This window comes from Lampetra planeri, chromosome 3 (genome assembly GCF_965212315.1).
Source record: "Lampetra planeri chromosome 3, kcLamPlan1.2.h2, whole genome shotgun sequence".
Lineage (NCBI taxonomy): Eukaryota > Metazoa > Chordata > Hyperoartia > Petromyzontiformes > Petromyzontidae > Lampetra > Lampetra planeri.
In genome coordinates, this window is record NC_136109.1 from 18,002,553 (window position 1) to 18,021,261 (window position 18,709).

Here is an 18,709-nt window from a genome sequence, read left to right on the forward strand (position 1 = left end):
ACTCACGAGATAGGACTCATACTCTTACTTAGGACTCTGCCAAACATGCTGGTGCAGGACCCTCGTTCAAAAGAGTCGAGGCTCACTGTGGTGTCCTTGCACGTGAATGGCAATGTATCGACCTTGGATGGACGGCGGGCCGATTGATCCCGCACTGCCGCCTTCCGTTTGCGAGCAGCGTGCTCTTAGAAGCACGGTGCATCACCATCACCACCAACCACCACAAGGTCGGGTGAGTGCACACGCAGGGCGATCCATTTAGAGATACCCCACTGATTTACAACGGCCGTCTTTCGCCTCAACAGGTGATTTAATATGGTGAACGTGATGGAAAGTGACAGATTGGATGGAGATTCCAGGAGAATCTACACGGCTCATGCATACGTGCAAAGTGACAACGTAGCAATGCAGATTCCAGGAGACATTTGGCCGTGCGCCAACGCAAGGGAAAAATCAGTTTGCAAATTGCATCGCAAATTGTGTAACGCAGGTTCAATTAAATGCATAAAAGAAAAAGAGAGCAGAGGGAAATAACATTTGACAAGAATGTGTCGCATGCACAGCATTCCAAGATTAACGTGCCTCAATCACAATTTCACGCTGTATCATCAGCTATGATCGACCCACTGCTGGATGAATGCCTCCCCAAGTCACTGCCTCAAACAGTTCTGCGATGCAGCAATACGTTATTGTAATGTATCCCTATGCTAGTTTGGGTTATCGAACATAAAATCATCATACGTTATATACGGATCACCCACGTACTATATTTTGTTGCTTACAAACTGCCAGGGTGGGGGGGGGGGGAGTTTAACGTTCGCGTGTGAAGCCAACGCGTGTCGCGTGGCACCCCAAAGATGCCGAATTCTGACAAAGTCCAGGCAAGAGCGTTGGACGCCGCTCATTTCGTGGCCGCGTTGACGGGACGGACTCCCGAGTTCACGGCGCCGGGGTAAAAGCCAAGTCACCGACGTCGAGAAGAGGGGGGTGGTGGGCAACGCTTTCTGCGGTGCGATCAGAAGGGACCACTTTTAGGTCGGACAAACGCGTACCGCAAACCAACGTACGTTGGGTCGGAGATGCACCGAAGATATACAAACAGATATAAATCATGATTTAAAACTTTCGTGACTGCAGGAATTCGTATTCTTTGGTTCTTTCGGTAAAGTCGCGGAGATATAAAATAATAAAATAAAAATAATAAAATTAAAAATTTAACAACACAAGCGGTTGTCATCAGGCGTCGGGAGTTTTGGGTTTTTATTAAATGTTAAAATTTTATTTGTTATTATTATCTATCTACGCGACTTTACCGAAAAAACAAAGAATATATATAAATCACTGCAGGATCCCCTCCCCCCCCCATACCATCACCATTCAAAACAGAAACGTTGCTTCTACGGATTCTTCTCGGTCAAAGGAGAAAACAGGCAATTAATTGACTGGTAATTGTAGGAAATAAACGAAAGCTGTAAGATTAAGTAACTTTACAAAGTGAACTTGTGGCGTGTCATTGTGTTGCCGAGACGTAAAGAATATCTTGCCATTTAGACTCCTTAACCTTCTTTAAAATAAACAACACACGCGCATGATTTGCAGCAGATGAATTACTTAGACATGAACTTCAGCTTTAAGCAACGAAAACAACGATTCACATCAACGACGACAACATCGTCGTCGTCACCACCACCAACAACCATTCTCTCCGAACATCCCGGAGGAGGGAGAGAGGCACGTGGAACTAGGACAGCGAACCCAAAGTACCACCTCGCACACTTCCAACAACAACACGACGGGCAGCGGAAAACATCCACAAGTAGCTCACGAACCATTATTTCACGGTGCTTGCAGGCGACGATGACGACGACGAGGATGATGATGATGATGAAGTCGTCTTGGTGCCTGCTCCTAAGACGCACCCATATCCCCCCCCTCAATGAGCCATCGTCTTCTTGCGTTCACCGTCTCTCTCTCTCCGTGGCTCAGCGCACGGATGCGACATCGGCAGTAGCAGCAGGCGCACGCTTTCACAATGTCTCTTCCCCACCCCCGCTCCCCCACCCCTTTGCACCGACAGTCGCTTACTTACACGCCTGCCAATTTTCATCTAATTGTTACCCAAGCTTGGTGCAAGTACAAACAAGCGCATGGGGAGTGCTTTGCCTTTCTCTCTCTCTCTACGGGTGCGGAGGCGGAGAGGGAGGGGGGGAGGAGGGGAGATCAAGAGGTGGAGCTTGGGGAGGGAGTTCGAAGCCACCTGTGCTGCTGCTGCTGCTGCTTGCTGCACCCGTGGCACCGTGTTGTTTGACCCGTTCGTTGCTCGTCTTTCCAGTTCGTATTTGTGTGAACTTCACGTTGATAAGAAAAGAAAAAAACTGAAGCAAAATCAATCGCATGCTCCTTCGAGCGCCGAGTGGGGCTCGGCTTAATTGGTTGCGTTAAACAATTCGCGGAGATTCCACATTCCTCTGGCAGGGGCCTGATTATCCCGAAAATGACAATTGTTGAATTCTTACAAAGAGGAACGATGATGGCCCGCGTGGCCCTCTGACCAGGATTTGATACTTTGCTCAATCTGTGGCGTTAACCGCTGAGGTCACGGCGTGGGTTATTTTCTCATTCGTGTTGCTCCAATGCCCCCTCTGTTACCGTTCCGGTTCCGCTGTAAATGTGCACTGATGCCTACTTCATTATAGGGCGATATTGGCACGCAAAATAAAGATCCATTGATTGAACTCACGAATTTCCAACTTTGAGCAGAGCGCTTTGCAGCAGCAGCACCGCCAGGTATGACCAACGCATCCCCAACAATTTCATCCTTTGCACAACACCGAGCGTGCATTACACAACGCCAATTGCATCATCCCCACACTCGACTCTCCTCTCTTTTTCTCAAGTGGGTAAGAGCACATGATCCACGTCCAACGCATAACAAACCTACCTTTGTCAAGAAGCGTTGACTTGTTATCACAACCCAGCTTCGAAAATAAAAAATGGGCGTGGATTGTCGCACCTCCCATCCTGCTCAACCCTGCCATCCGCCCCGTATTCAGGGAGGCACTGAGACTTTGGGAGATGGAGATAGCGACGATACTGATTATATTTTATCAGTCAATGACCAGTGCCCTGAACTGAGCAGTTGGACCCAGGGGAGATTCAGCTGCTTTGGAGATAAAATCCAAGGCTACGAAGAGCTGAGATCGATATGCCCTGCTAATAGAGGCTTGTTGTGTTAAAAACCACCATTGCCCTCGTGCAACATGTAAACTATTACAACTCATTTACAAGGGACGACACACACACGCACACTCCTGCCGTACCAACGTTATGTAACTGGAACTTTGTTCAGACTTTCACAGTGCTATATCAACGAGTCAAAACGCCTTGCTGCTCAAACAAGCAACGAGGCAGCCACTCACTTCTGTTGGCAGCCCTGAAATATCTTAGGAAATTCCATGTTCCCATGGTGGGGGCCGGTTTTTCCATAAGATGCCACTTGAACGGTAACCATAATGCCAATTGCGGTCATCCTCGCAGCGGATTTTGGCTGGCCATCGAACAAAGACGGTCACTGCATCGCGCGCTTTCAGACGCGCTTCTGTGGTCGTCTGGAACGCTCTTCCTTCCGATATTAGGAAGCCACTGGAGCTATGCACTTTTACATGTAGGTTGAAAACTAATTTCTTTAGAACTGCTTTTTGTGTTTAGTTTTGTTGCCCTTCCCGCACACCTCCGATAATTATACAAAGCCATCATCTTCCCCTACTAGCAGACCAATAACCCAGGCTACTCTTGCAACTGAGACTATCCCTGAGGTCTCACCTGGTTAAAGAAAATAAACTTGAAAAATTACTATATATTTAAAATTGAGACGTGAGATAACGTTGTTGCCCCTGCCTGGGGAATCTCCCTACAGTCCACATGGATCACACTTTATCACGAATAAAAACATTTTCAACACAAAATCATACGAACCCTCCATCTGCAATTAACAAGCAACATTACAATGCACCGTCCTTGTACCCGCTTTACAGTTTGATAGTGAACACAAAAGTGCCCAAATCTTAGAATAACGCAAGTACCCTGCTTTGGTCCGAAGAACAGCCTCGGGTAGATTATTTTCAGGCGATGGCACTTTCATATAGAGCTTGGCTGCCCTCGTAAATTTCAGCACAAAGAGGGCACCTCAAGTCCCGCTAAGTCTGAAGCCCAGACGTGTCCAGAATTGCCGCCTCGACCGAGGCACGCCGTGTGGCCCGGGCACAACAGAACAAAACCACGCTCGTGGGGCCGTGCACAAAACATGTCTTTGTGAGCGTCCAAAGCCTACCTGGCACAAGCAAGGCACATCCTATTCCCTGGTTTAATGGCCAGCCTCGTCATCACGAACCACGATCTGTATACACTTCCTGGACGAAGGTAGCGCCTTCCATCGCGAGCGTCCCATGCATCAACCCCAACTAGCTGCCGCACATGAGCTGATTTCATCACTCCATCTCCGCGGTCGTCATTCTGTTGGGCGTGTTCCGTCCTTTAGCTGCCACTCCCATCGTTCGTCTGACCACCGGTCGTCATCCCTTCTCGAGACGTGTCTTGTCAAAGCCCACTTACTTTTCACAATTTATTGTTCAGAATGAACGTAATTGCTGTAAAAAAAATTGACGGCAATCCTTAATGTTTCACTTTGACAGACTTTCTTGGTAATAGTAATCTACAGTGAAGCTAACGTCTTTCAACATTGAAAGTGCTCATGAGATCAATGCATTTGTCACTCATTCGTGGGTATTTGACATGTGGTAGCATGTGCAAACTTTGATTCAATTAGCTTGCTGCTCTTCCAACTCCTAGCCACCTCAAAAAAACTGTGGTCGTTACGAGTTTAAAAAATGCACACGATCGTCATCTCCAGACTGCTGGATCACAGACGTGCGCTACCTCGGTATATGTGCACCCAAATTATAAATCAGTCCAGGAACTATTTTACACTCGTGAAACATTATTAATATTTTGTGTCAATGTTCCTAGAAGCACACGAGTTTCCCGTGAGAAATTCCATGCACTAGCGTTTCCCTGATGGCCACAGCCACCGTGAAAGCCTTCACACTCAGCTATGGTGCGTGGCCTACCTGAAACAATTGTGCTGTGAAATGCGACCCCATGCTTTTCTGAGAAACGCTGTGTATCTGTACGTATAATTAACTTGTTTTACATCGTACGTAGCCAACCGTGCTAATCGGAGGTGCGGGGGAAGGACAAAAAACTAAACACAAAAATCAGTTCTAAAGACGTGAGTTTTCAATCTAGATTTAAAAGTGCTCAGCTCCAGTGGATTCTTGATATCGGAAGGAAGAGCGTTCCAGACGGCCGCAGAAGTGCCTCTGAAAGTGCATGATGCGGTGACCGTCTTTGTTCGATGGCTAGCCAAAAGCCGCTGTTAGAATGACCGCTGTTTGCGTGCTGGTTTATGCTCCTTGACGACATCAGCAAAGTGTTGTGGTTCATTCATGGCAAACGTACAGTGGGGAGAAAACCCAAATCCCCCCCCAAAAATTGGGGGATAATAAAAGGCTGCACCAATGAAAATGTTAGCTGCACCATGCAGTCCCCGTGCAATCTGCAGTCGGTTTAGAAAAAAAAATCGGAGCAAGACCCGTCAACACCACCAGATAAAACTCCACTCCACTGCAGTTGGTCCATCTCAGCCAAGCAGACACAACTCCCCTCCCACCCCCCCACTCTGTCCCCAACTCCACCCCACCACTTTGTGTTGATGCGGTACCGGTCTAGGCCCGGTGCAGACGAGTCTGCGGTGGCCGGATCACACGCAGACGCTGAAGGTGCCAAGCCGAGAGTCTTATCGTGCTGCGACAGGACCTGGACGTGGCACAGAACCGAGCACTCAGACGAGAGAGCACCACCTGAGCTAAAGCCCCGAGAGCGCCAGACTGGCGCGGCCCGCCTGATCCTAACAAAGCAGGGGCAGCCCTGTAGACCCATTGTGCTCGCAGGTTTACTCGAGAAAGATCAACACCGCTAAGTGCTTCGGACTGCGCCATCACATTGGGCACGCGACATCTGCACGTGCAATCGTACGCGCGGCCAGCGATGTCGGCGGGCATTTGTTACAGTCAGCATAGCGCCCAGTGGGGGCGGCGTGGGGCGATAACAACGCGTCCGTCCGTCCGTCTCCCCCAGTGCCGATGCTGAGACTGATAACGACAGTGGCAAGCGCAGAACGCTGCATCGAGACGACCTGAGTTAGGAGTTAGGTGTCAGGCCCGGCGAGATGCGGCGTGCGCAATGTACATACCCGTGTGCGCGCGTGCGCAACGCGAGAGTGTGCACGAGCATCTCGTGCTTGCCTGCTCCAGGATGAGCTGCGCCGCGTGTTCATTGGATGCTGCCATCCGAGAAGTCTCCCAGATCCGCAAACTCAGCAGAAGCCTCACTTACCTTCCAACGCAGCGACCGCTTGGCTTAGGGACTTTGCATTCGCTAAATAAAAAAAACAACTTAAAGAACAAAATAGATGTTCTGTTCCGCGCGCAAACGCAGCGCGCCTAAGTGTGTTGTTGTGTTTTTCGGTTTTTATACTTTACCTTGCGGCGGCAAAAAAAGACTACTCCTCCCTTACCAAGACCTTGGCATTATACCAAGTCGACCGCTCATAAATGTGGGGGGAAAAGCCCACACGCGGCCCTTTGAAATACTGTACTGCATTTCACGTGTATAGCTGCACTTTACATGCGCACAAATCATGGCAGGTATTTATTTTCCAAAGCGGGACACTTAAATTTACTTTGCCATCACGGTCTGCTGCAGTGGGAGGGAGGCGGACGGGGTGAGTTCGTGAAAGCGTCTAGACTTCCTCCACAATTACTCACCCACAGCGATTCAAGCAACAACAGAAATTCCGAGCGTCTGAACTGGGTCCCAGTCATGGAAGCGTCGGTGGCAGGGGGCAATTTGTCACCTGACTTTGCAAAAGGTCCACCGCACCTAGTGGGTAATTGTGGTCGGAGTCAGTCTAAGCCATGGCAGGAACAGCAGCAATCGACACTGATCACCTAACTGCGTGGATTTCATCGGCGTCGTTCATTGGTCCCATTTTAACCAATGATAATGTCGGGACAGAGTGCTGCTTGTGCACTCACAAAGATAACGATCTTCCCTTTTAGCCTGGGTAGACTACTGGGGCTAGGGGCTATTGCGCCTATTGAGGCCAGCATGGCACACGAGGAAGGGAGGGAGGGGTAAATGTGGTCAGCACCGGACCCAGCTGTCTTTGTCTCGCCAGCATTGATGTTGACCACATCACACCAGGTACTGAGTAAGGAAAATCCAGGCCAGATTGAGATATTTATTTGTTGAAGTGTGCAAGGCTGAGGAATAGTACCTGGGGATCCCTTGGATCTTGGTGTGAGGCTTTAACCGCCACCGTTCCATGGCCAGGCACGCACACATGCCATCAAGTGCACTTACTCACGCAGACACGCGTTTGTTTTGGCTTCATAAATAAATACAAATAAACTCTCTGGCTGAGCAGCGAATGTAAGTGCAATCGAAAGCGGGGGGAAAAAAATGTGAAAACATTGCGGCAATCTTGGTAACCATCCGTGGAATAAATGAGAGGTTCGTTCAAAAGTAATGGACGCAGTGGCAAAAAAGCATCCGGCATCGCACCATCGCCTTCCAATGCATTTCTCCTACAAAAGCAACACGGTTTTGAAGAAACTTAAAAAACGAAATTATTTTTATTTGACCAGGTAAGACCCAATGAGATATGTAGCTCTTTTTCAGAAGCGACCTGCTCACAAAATATATCTCAACGAAGTGGCTCATCGTGTGGAAATTTATAGCAGCCAAATACAGTACTTAAAACGCGTGTTGATTCTAAATGTGGAGGGAACCTCCGCAGGAACCGGTGAAAAAGCCACGCGACCACGGGTAGAACATGTAAACTTAAAATATACATGCATCAGGGTCGGGATTGAACCCACGACCTCCTGCAGGTAGTTAACATCTCACCACCGTGGATGCTGTACCCACGTTTTCCTGCAACCGCAAGCAAATTTGCCAATCGACTCACTGCCACTTCACCCATTCCACCGGAGGCTGGAAAGAACCGAGGGTTGTGGGAAATAAATAGCCCACGGTTTCACCTTGAACCAGGAATTGAACTCCGTTCCCCCGAACGTTTGCCTCCACGCAATGGTGAGGTCACAGACGTAGAGAGATGGCAATTATACAAGTCACTGGCACAACTAACAAAAGGGGCAAGCGTCCGGTTTCTTTCTTTTAGCCAAGTGCTTTTTAAATGTTATAGGCATGAATGTAAAAAATAAACTAAAAGTAGACAACCAAAAATGGCACCGATAAAGAGGCGCGTTACACCAGCAGTGGGCAGAGAATGGTATAAATTAACCATTGGCATCGGAACGTTAAACTTTTGATAATGGTAGTTTTTTTCAGATTAAGACCTTAGACTTTGTGTAATTGGTTGCATCACTCGTGAAATGTGACATTAAGAAAGACTAAACTGGTACTGTAATTATTGAAAAGGATAAAAGCATCCCACGTATCACTCATTTATGATTGCACGTAAGAACAGAAATGTCAGAAACTTAAGAATTTGAATGTGTTTAGCTTACGCTGCAGGGTTGAGCTTTCATTAGAATGTTGACCTTTCAATCACAAATTTAAGAGTTTTATCACAGTTGGAGTCCAACTTCAGACCGTCATCCTTCTGGGGGGTCCATAAATTATTATATCACTTTGTGTTGTCAATATTAGTTCTCCTATGGAAGGATTGGTATTCACCATATAAATGTGGAAGTTCCACCACGGACCCAAGGTAGCCAACGGAGATTGTTTTTTTTTAAATGCCCCACAATCCATTGAGCAGAGAAATCCTTCAGTTATTGAGTTTTAAATGATATGTGATACACATAGCCCATCACAGTTATTTATTTTATTTGTTGTTTACCATAAGGATGTTGACTTTCATATTAGTTTGGTCTTTCGGTAAAGTCACGTAGGTAGGTTCAAAGAAAAAACAACAACAAAAAAACCGTTGTACCTATCTACGTGACTTTACCGAAAGACCCAGAGAATATGAATTCCTGCGAGTCACGAAAGCTTTAAGTCAAGATGTGATGTTGACTTTATTTATAGCCTGCAGTTTTAAGGTGGCAGTGTTTATTTAATGCGCTGTCTCTATTGGGTCCCGATTGCCTCCTGCGGGGAGTGACGTCAATGATGTCATAGCCCCCCCGCCCCCTGGACGGTTTATGGCAAATGCTGAGGTGGCGAGTTCCGATGACAGGGCATTGTTAGTCAGTGTCTGCAATAGTGGGAGTTGTGTAACACGAGAGAGGCAGGCGGTGATTTCAACAATGGCTCAATACTATGTTTTGCTTTGCCTTTGCAAGTGTCGAAGCTATTCGTTTTGGAGATGTGTTAGGCTGGGGAGGAAGAGGCAGGGAAGGTGGCAAGGGAGGTGGGGGGGGCAGTGGAGGTGGGGTTATATGGTAATGGATATGTTAGATCTAATCAGCAACAAAGGCTTAACAGAAAAAACTCACTTTTAATTAAAGAAAGGGACCCATTTTGTATCTAATTATACAGCGAGACAAATAATGGTCCGTTTGAAATGCGGACACCACAAAAGGACAAGAAGCGATGGTTTTCTGTGACGGCCAACTTTTGCAGCAGCAGCGGCAGCAACGGCAGCGGCAGCAGCCTGGTTTCCCAACAGAAAGCAACTTGTTCAGCTGCAAGAATTGTCCGTGATTGGCATTCCCTGTAGAATTCTCCAAAGTCAATTCCAAACATGTTTTGCGTGTCGAGCCCCCTCCCTCCCCCCTCGCTCCGATGTCAAAAGTCCACGAAGGCGTGATATTAAACACACCTCGACTTTGATAATTGCCCCGTCATCCATCCAATCACGCCACGCAAAAGTCACACCGGGGAAAAAAACCATCCGCTCCTTTTCGGAGATCGCCCAGACGTTTTGGAGATGGCCCAGACAAACCAAAGTGGTCAATTATGTTCTGAACATCGCGTCTAAACGCGCTAACTCTCACAACGCCCACCACCGCTTGAGGAAGTCTCTCGCACAAGCAAAAACAAATCAATAATTTCTCGACCAACGCGTGCATTTCTAACGTGAAGATGAAAACATAGTGACAGAGGGATCGAAACCAATACGCGACGTGCCTCAACGGTGACAGCGCGCAATGTATCAATCGAGGGGCCGCAGGCACACTGCCCACGAGAGAAAGTGCGCTTCTCTAAGTCACAACACACTCTTGGCGTTGTAAACCAAACTCCATGGCGGCCAAAACATTCCATCTTGCCCTATGAGTAAGCGCTTTGTCGGTGTGCAGTATGGCAAAACAACACCACTTGCCTATTATCCAAGGCGACTGCATAAGGAAAACCCTCCCTTATACACACGCAGACATATACACACACACAGCAGAAAAAGCCAGAACCTTTCCATCTCTCCAAACAGGCACGAGAAGGATCTAAATACACAAAAGGGGCCAATTTGAGGCTTTGTTTTGTCTGCTGGGACCACAAATAAACAATGGATGGCACTGAGAGTCTATTAGGCCAATGTCTGTTAGGCCTATGTCTGCCACACCGTGAAGCACAAAGGCGGCCGTGAGCCGGGGGGGGGGGGAGGCAAACAGAGGAGGCTCCACAAACACGCCTCTGCCATAAAGGACCCTTTCTTCGTGGGGATCTTTGCTAAAAATTGTAGATCGGGCTCGAGATCTCGGAGCCAGATCGCCTCCTGTAAAAACAGTGAGATTGAATGGGATTAGGTTTATGGCTACAATATGGATTAATGGAAGAGAGAGAAGAGAATCGGTAAAACCAAAGAAAATGTTTAGTGTTCGGTGTAACTTCCCTCAGCCCTCTCACGCGCATTGAGTTAATGTGTGGCCCACGGTATACATTAATTTGGGGATTTGTTAACCCAGGAAATGTGCTAACACGAGGAGCACTAACAAAGCTAGCGTGTAAACGGCTGCCCTGGCTAGGCGAGATGGTGGTAGTCACTCAAGGTGTGCCCTGTTTATTTGTCGTTCGTAGAGAACAGATAGATACAGCGCATGTCCCTCATTTCCACAAATCTCACACACACACACTGCAGTGTTTACCCCATGCGCAACAGCGTGCATCTCATCTGAGCTGATGTAAAAAGTGTACATGATATGCATTGGCCATCATCGGCCAATGTCTATCCACTGCTGGATGAAGGCCTCTCCATACAATTGCCATCCCTCGCATTGCTGCGGACGCCATAACCCATGTCACCCTTTGCAGATGAAGTTATCGCATTGTTCCATGTCATCCGCGGCCATCCGCTCAGGCGTGTGTCTGGCCTTGGGCAGCCATTCTATCGCCAGTCTCATCCATCGGCTATTATATCTCTGTCGATGGGTTCTGCCCAAGACCAATTCATGTGCCTCTGATTTAAGAAAAGGCTTTACCCTTTCTGGCAATAAAACAGGTGTTAAGGTGAAGGAAAGTTTTAGTGTTCGGTGTGAGGTGTTACGATGTTAAAACAGATGTCGAAACATCTTAACACAGCTGTTTTATTGTCAGCAAGGGTAGAGCCTATATTCTTATATTTAGATATACTGGCAAGGGAGATCCCATGGTTCCTCTGATTTTTTTTGTTCGCTGATCCGAGAGAGCCTTTTCCGAGCTTTCAACTGGCGCACCTTACCCACTATGAGGTATGGATCAGAAGCATGGACACTGACAAAAACAATGGAACAAAAGTGGATTTTAAAAAAAAAATCACGCAAAAGGGCCCGCACAGAAAGCACTTTAAAACAATAATTATCCAAATTGTATTGAATCTTATATTTTGTTAAACCCTCTTACAACCTGTGCATTATGAGATAGGAGTTATCAAGATCCTTCTTTGGTGAACTTCGACAATAATTAACAGGTAAATAAAAAAACTGGTTTTCAACTGTTTGAGAAGGAAGAATGACGTTTCAGCTGACCAGTCTTATTCAGGACATGGTTTACAAAGGCGTTATGCAATAGAATAGACACAAAACTACAGGCTTCCACACTCACAGTTGCAGCCATAGAAATGGGCTTTCTCACAGAGCTGCTATGGAAACATCACACGCAGCCTCCTTCCTTTGGTGACTCAATGCCAAATCAGCTGTGGAATCAGGAAGCTCTTGCTTTTGTGAGAATGGAGGAGCACACAGACACACACTTTGCAGGAAGGGAATTGGGGAACCAGGAAGGCTGCAGTGACAAATATTTTGATAAGTCACGAGGGTGGGAACACACACACACACGCACGCATCTCCCCCGCGGTGGTAGCTATACACCCCTGTAATACAGCACGTTTGGCTACGTACGGTGTGAAAGAAGTTCAACGTACATACATGGTTGGTGGATCGCACAAATGTTAAGCTCCCTTTCCGTCGGTGTCGAGGTGCCATATCCTGGCTTGCCAGGAGAAGCCGGTAAATCAAAGTGCGGACTAATATAATCCCTCCCTCCTCTGCGGGACGCAGTGTTTGCCCCTCGCACGTGCGGGTTTTCTCCGAGTATTCCGGTTTCCTCCCAGGTGTAAACACACTCAGGGGCTGAAAACATCTGCATATAGAGAAGACTGCGGATCTTGGGCAAGTTTTGGTAGCGCTGGCTCTCACCGCCTTGCTGCCTTCCCGCGTGTCTGTGGTTCTTCAGAAATTGTGAGAATGCATGACGCTGTATAAAACGAAACATCTTCATGATTAGACGCCAACAAAAACGCTGCTTGCTCTGCTTTGGTGATCGAGGCTCGTTGAGGCTTCGCGTGAGATCTATTGGGATCGTGCTCGTGTGCCCATCGCGTACAGTGGTCACGCGCAAGTGAGAAAGGAACACGCTGTTCCACCTGAGGGCACAGGTTCAAGTTACAGGCGTTTAACGCTCACGTGTGGAGGAGCTCTTTGGGTGATAAGTGAGTTCGTTTGGTCATAAAAATAATAACAATAAAACAATCAAAAGCGTCCACTTGTTCAAACGACTGATGGGAGTCACTCTTCTCCATTGGTGGCCCTGAGCCAGTGGTAGAAATGCCACAATCCTATGGGTTGGGAATAGGTCTCTCTTCATAGGACAGGTACTATTGACTTCCCGTGAAAGGATACTCATTTTGTAGACCACGGAGGGATGATGGGCCGAGTTGACCCCTGACTAGGCTTTGAAAACGCAACGTTCGAATTGTCCGCCAGATGTTCTGCTACAGCGTGACCCAGCAGAGACAATAAATATTACGATTATTGGGCGTGTAACTGTAGATCAATTCCTCGATGATTGTAAACTCGAATTTTGCCGTTGTGCTACGTGCATTGCATTTTGGAGAAGTGTGAAAATCGGTGACAGTATTTACAGACACTGGAAATAATTCACGAATTATATGGTGCAGTGTAATGTTGTATGGCGCAGGAGTAATGCAAAGGAAACGAAACTATACAAGCGAGACAGTAGGCAACACAAAAGGAGCTTGCAACATGTTTGATTTCAAATAATCGTTGAGTCTTAATTCAAATCGAGACATTTAATCGCGACATTTAATCGCTGGAGGCAGGGCGGTGGATTGTTCCAGGTGTACTATTTATAAACTCTATTCCATAAAAATACGAGATATTAGCCGTGGTAGTGTTTATCAATTACTTCTCACCACTCCCTTTCCTGTGCATTGTTGAAAGAGTGAGTTGTTCTGCTGTGGCACCACCGTACTGCATCGAATTCTAAAATTTCCAGGGGTCTCTTTGTTTTTTGCCAAGATTTTTCCCAGCCGGGTGGCAGATCTCTCGTTTTGTCAAGAAAGATATTCCCAAAGATATCTTAATCTCCGCTCCATAAACACATCCGATATTTTGCTTGATGACTAAAAACAACATCGGATAAAGCCACCTGTTCACCACGCCCGTGAGTCATGCCCTGTGCGTGTGAAGGACTAACAACCTTCAGCCAATCCTCCTGTTGCCAACGAGACGGGGAAAACCCAGGGTATTGCTCCGTAGAACCCGTTTGCCCCCCTCTTCCCAGAAACGTACGCGGACAAAGTCCAAGTCTTTCCAGCAACCATATACGTGCGTCGTCACAGGGGATAAACGACCAACAGGTGCAGCACAGCAGCACATTTTCTTCACACTTGAGGGCATCTTGCCGACCCAGCATGAGATCTCACCTTTAGCCAGTCCTGGGTCTGAGCGAAAGTGTCACAAAACTTCTGAAACCTGCCGTTCCATATTCACACATATGAGTTATATGAAAGACCCAGAGAGTATTGGTTATATGCTTTTGGAATATGTTAGTCTTATTGCCATGCCAGACTTATGTGAAGCAGAAGTAACTGTTTCAATACGTAATACAGTGATCCCTCGTTTATCGCGGTTAATGGGGACCGGGACCCCTCGCGATAGGTGAAAATCCGCGAAGTAGGATTGGCCCCCTAGGAATTTCCGTATATGTGTGTGTGGGTACCAGAATGTTTAAAATATGTATATTTATACTTTATATATATATTTTACTTAAATCTATTTAATTATAAAACCTTAATATTATACATTAACTCTCTCTCTCTCTCTCATACGATACGTATTATGGTGTTCTACACTCACCAATGACAGTAGTATCTTGAGACTTGACTCCAGTAATGACGACGACGACGATGACAATGACGACGATGACAGACTTGTGCAGTTCGATGAATGTGATGATGAATGATGATGATGGTGTTACTGCACAGGTATAATGAGGTTTTTATATCAGTTCGAAAAATCCGCGATGTACTGAGGCTGCGAAATTTGAACCGCAAAGTGGCGAGGGATTACTGTATACCAGTTTTGTCCTTCTGCGGGTCATCAGCAGAGCCAGGCTTGTTAAACAAACACTGCGAGTTTACCAGATGTTATTGGCAAGTGACCTCTACACCACAGAGGCACAGACCGTAAGTGAACAAATTGATGTCGCATAAAACCTCACTGAGCGCTGTAATAGAGCATTACGGGTAGCAATTTAAATAGATCACCTTCCTATATCTCCACAAAAAAATGTAATTTACTCTATCAGTCTCTTGTTTAAACACACTCTAGAGCACTTGCTACGCTTTCGTTAAATTCTGATAACTGTGTTTTGCACTCTTTAACCATATTTGCCACGGTACGTCAACCACGAAACCAATGTTCTATACTAAACTCTATGAGCTGAGGTTTTGCCACGTTAATTAGCACGCTGCCAAATTTCGCGACAGCAGCTTCATGTAACGGCCCTTGATCAGGGTAAGGCTATTGGATTTCTCCGCGTACAGGAATTGAATTAAAGTCAGGAAATTTTCCAAGCCGGGTAAGCCACGTTCGCGTTTTTCATTTGCCCTCCCCACTCCTGCTGGAAAATGAACACAAAACAGATACCACACACGCTCGACCTGTGCAGCTCTAAAATATCCAACAGAGAGTACTGTGACAAGAAGTTAAAGGTGCAGCCCTGTCATAGCAACTGCTGGCAGAAAGACCTCCACCAAAGGGAGCCCTAGAGAGCCCTTCTCGAGGGTAATTAGCCAACTCGGATGTCTTGGGTGAGGTTGCTGTAGCCGCACTTTACCCCTGCCACCTGCCGATCGCGTAACGGCGGTGTGACCATTTATACTGCTGGGTGGGCAGAGGCGAGCGTCGCGGCGATACAGAAACTAAAAACACGAGTACGGCCACCACCTACGAGCCTTCAGGTTCCACGTGTTTCACAATTTAGGTGAAATGAATGTGAACATTCCCCAGTGGCACCAAGACACATGACGTAATCACGTTCAGTCTCTTTCACCACAGATTTTAAAACTTACCATGGTAACAACGATGTTATTTTATTTTCACCTTATATCGTACAACTGGACAATATCATTAACACATTAATAAAGTTTATAAAATGTCGTGTGTGTGTGTTGGGAGCGGAAGTATAGTGGATAACGCGCTGCGCTACAAACATGCCGACCCGAGTTCGATTCCCGCTCACGGCCGACACCGGTGACGATTTTCTGAACCAGTCCTGGGCATCCCCTAGGTCAACTCGGTCTCAAATGAGAACCTGGTGCAGTATCTAAAAATCGCCACTGGGTAGACAAAGGCGGCCGGGCGTGGTGCTGGCCACCCAGCCACGGTGCCACCACTATCTAGAGGAATGTAAATTCGCATGATGATACCACAGCGTTATGCGTCCCTTTTGTGAAAATGTATATATCACGAGATACACATTTCTTTGTACAAACAACTGTGCAGCACCCCACTTGCACTCGTGTTCTACTTGAGGTGGCCTACTTGCTAGGCCAGCGATCATCATATCAACAGCTTCTTTGTTACGGACTGCAAAGCCAGGAACTGGAGGAGACGCAATAACATTTGTTTTCTGAAAAACAATTACAAGCTCGCATGTGCAAGAGGCCACACTTTGACAAAGGGACTCCAGCAATGAGCTCCACCGCCCCTTCCCCCCCTGGGCCGCATTGCACTCCCACGGAATGTGAATTCAATCAGCACCGACAGGCCGAGCAGAGTCACTCACCAGGAGGTACGCGGGCCGTGCTGAGAGAGAGAGACGCGCGCTATTCCATCGGTGGGTGAGATGGGGCCGTTCCCTTCCCTTCCACAGCGCAACAGAAAATATTACCGCCGCCTAGAAACGTGGGAGGGACGATACTAAAGGGCATTTAACTGGTTGGGGGAATTTTTCCCCGTTGCAAGCAGGTTGAAGTCCCACGGATTAATGAATAACCCAGACCAGTCATTACAATGCTCCCAAAGCCCCATGGTGAGATCTGGCTGGGCCTCTTTTGTTTCATTACTGTAGTTTACTATAATTAAGTTAATTAGTTTTTTTTTAATTATTGTTGACTAGAGACAAATGTACTGATCACTCGAATGACGCACGTGACTTGCCAGCGTCAAGGCACGGCACCCGCCGATGGATTCTCGACAGTTCAATAGCCACAAGAGGAATGTGGTTGCAATGGCATCGCAAAAGTACAATGCACTTTATCCGTGACGCCCACCGAAACGACTTGAAAATCCGTTGATTATAAACTTCAGTTATGTGTTTGCGGTGCCCGTCCCGCGTGACAAATTATAATGTCAAAACGTGCTGGCACATTCGTCACCACTTGATAAATATTCACCGGGGGAATAAACCACGGAACACTGATAACGGCATAGGCAAACAACTCACTGTGTGCGCTGCTCACACAAGATCAATAGACCACATGTCCAGCTTCTGCCCTCCCTCTCCATGCCCCTTCTTTCTCAATTCCCTGTATCCACTTGTACTTACCACGCCTTCATATTTTCACCATCCGTAAACAAAACTTGCACTTTCGATGTCTGGCTCTCAAATCCTCTCAATGACGAAGATGCTCATAAAGGGCACGCTCCATGTTGAGGCAGTTCTTCCTGTGAGGATCCGTGAAGCACTCCCGAGTGATTCGTAAAGCGATGGCAATTTGCCTGGAAACATCCCGGACAGTTACGCTGGCAACGTGGCTCGAGAGTTCGATGCCGCCGTTCGCGTCAGCGCTTTGAGACAGCACTGCTAAGATCTCGGTTTTCAATCGCAGCAGCCGCATGCATCTAAACCAGGTTCTTAGATATCATCAGTTGCTACTGTCGGCCAATTCATGAGGGTGTTGTGCATGTATTTTGTTGTAAATCCACTGCTGAATGAAGGACTTCCCATGCCTTTGCCATTCCTTTCAGTCAGGCAAAGTCAAAAACATCTCCCACCCGCGCATGAACGTATCTCATCGCTCCATCTCCACAGTGGCAGGGAACATGGGCACATTCTGTCCTTTAGCCACCATTCCATCACCAGACGTGTCCATAAGCCATCATCATTTCTAGCGATGTGTCCTGCCCAAGCACACTTGCACCGTGTGGGTTGTTTGACCATATTTCACCACGCCGGGTCAGTGGGAGCTGGTGGGGGCCCTGAACCAAGTCAGATGTCACTTGCGACTGATGTTGGCAGTGGCTTGGAATCAATCTCATGTTGCGGGGTTCATAGCGCAGTGTACTAACCATCGCGCCACCACTAGAATGGATGAGATCTTTGTTTTGTTATAAATGACCATGCCACTATTTAAACTACACATATCTTCAAATCATTTAATTTTACCAACCCCAGCTCTGCAGCTGAACTTGCAGAACACTGAATGACTGGCATGCAATGCACCACTCTGCACAGAGCACAAATGAGCCTCGTATTGTGCTGCGTGACAAACAACCGTGGACGTGACGGCTTTGGTGCCAAGTTCACTCACATGACATGACACTGCTGACTAATATTATTCACGAGTTGCATGAAAATACACGATCTGTCACTTCAACACAGAACAGGATGTACCACGACAAACAACGTTAACAAATTCCCCACACGAAAAAGAGCATTGGATGGCATTCTCCTCTACCGGAGATCTTGAAGCAGTGGAGATCCCACGTTCATACGGTGATGATTGGTACCTCCATTCGACAACACTTATTAATGATGTTGACCAAACGTCCTAATACAGGACCCTCCTTTCTAAAAACAACCTCTTGAGAGTATGTGAGGCAGAGGTGTGGACTCGAGTCATGTGACTTGGACTCGAGTCAGACTCGAGTCATGAATTTGATGACTTGCGACTCGACTT

At 47.1% G+C, this 18,709-nt stretch overlaps 1 protein-coding gene across 7 annotated transcripts in view; it reads right to left on the minus strand.

Moving 5' to 3' along the window:
- The window catches only part of LOC144739426 (semaphorin-4A-like), a 103,980-nt gene that overhangs the window by 53,114 nt on the left and 32,157 nt on the right, over positions 1 to 18,709 (minus strand). The window contains exon 1 of one of the 7 annotated variants that reach the window (XM_078622434.1): positions 1,830 to 5,664. The exons of 4 other annotated variants lie outside the window; for them this stretch is intronic. The gene's annotated coding sequence lies outside the window, so the exon portion shown is untranslated. Of the gene's footprint in view, positions 1 to 1,829; positions 5,665 to 14,660; positions 16,504 to 16,593; positions 17,293 to 18,709 lie in introns of those variants that run through there. 2 more of the 7 variants (XM_078622397.1, XM_078622415.1) reach the window with 2 other exon arrangements.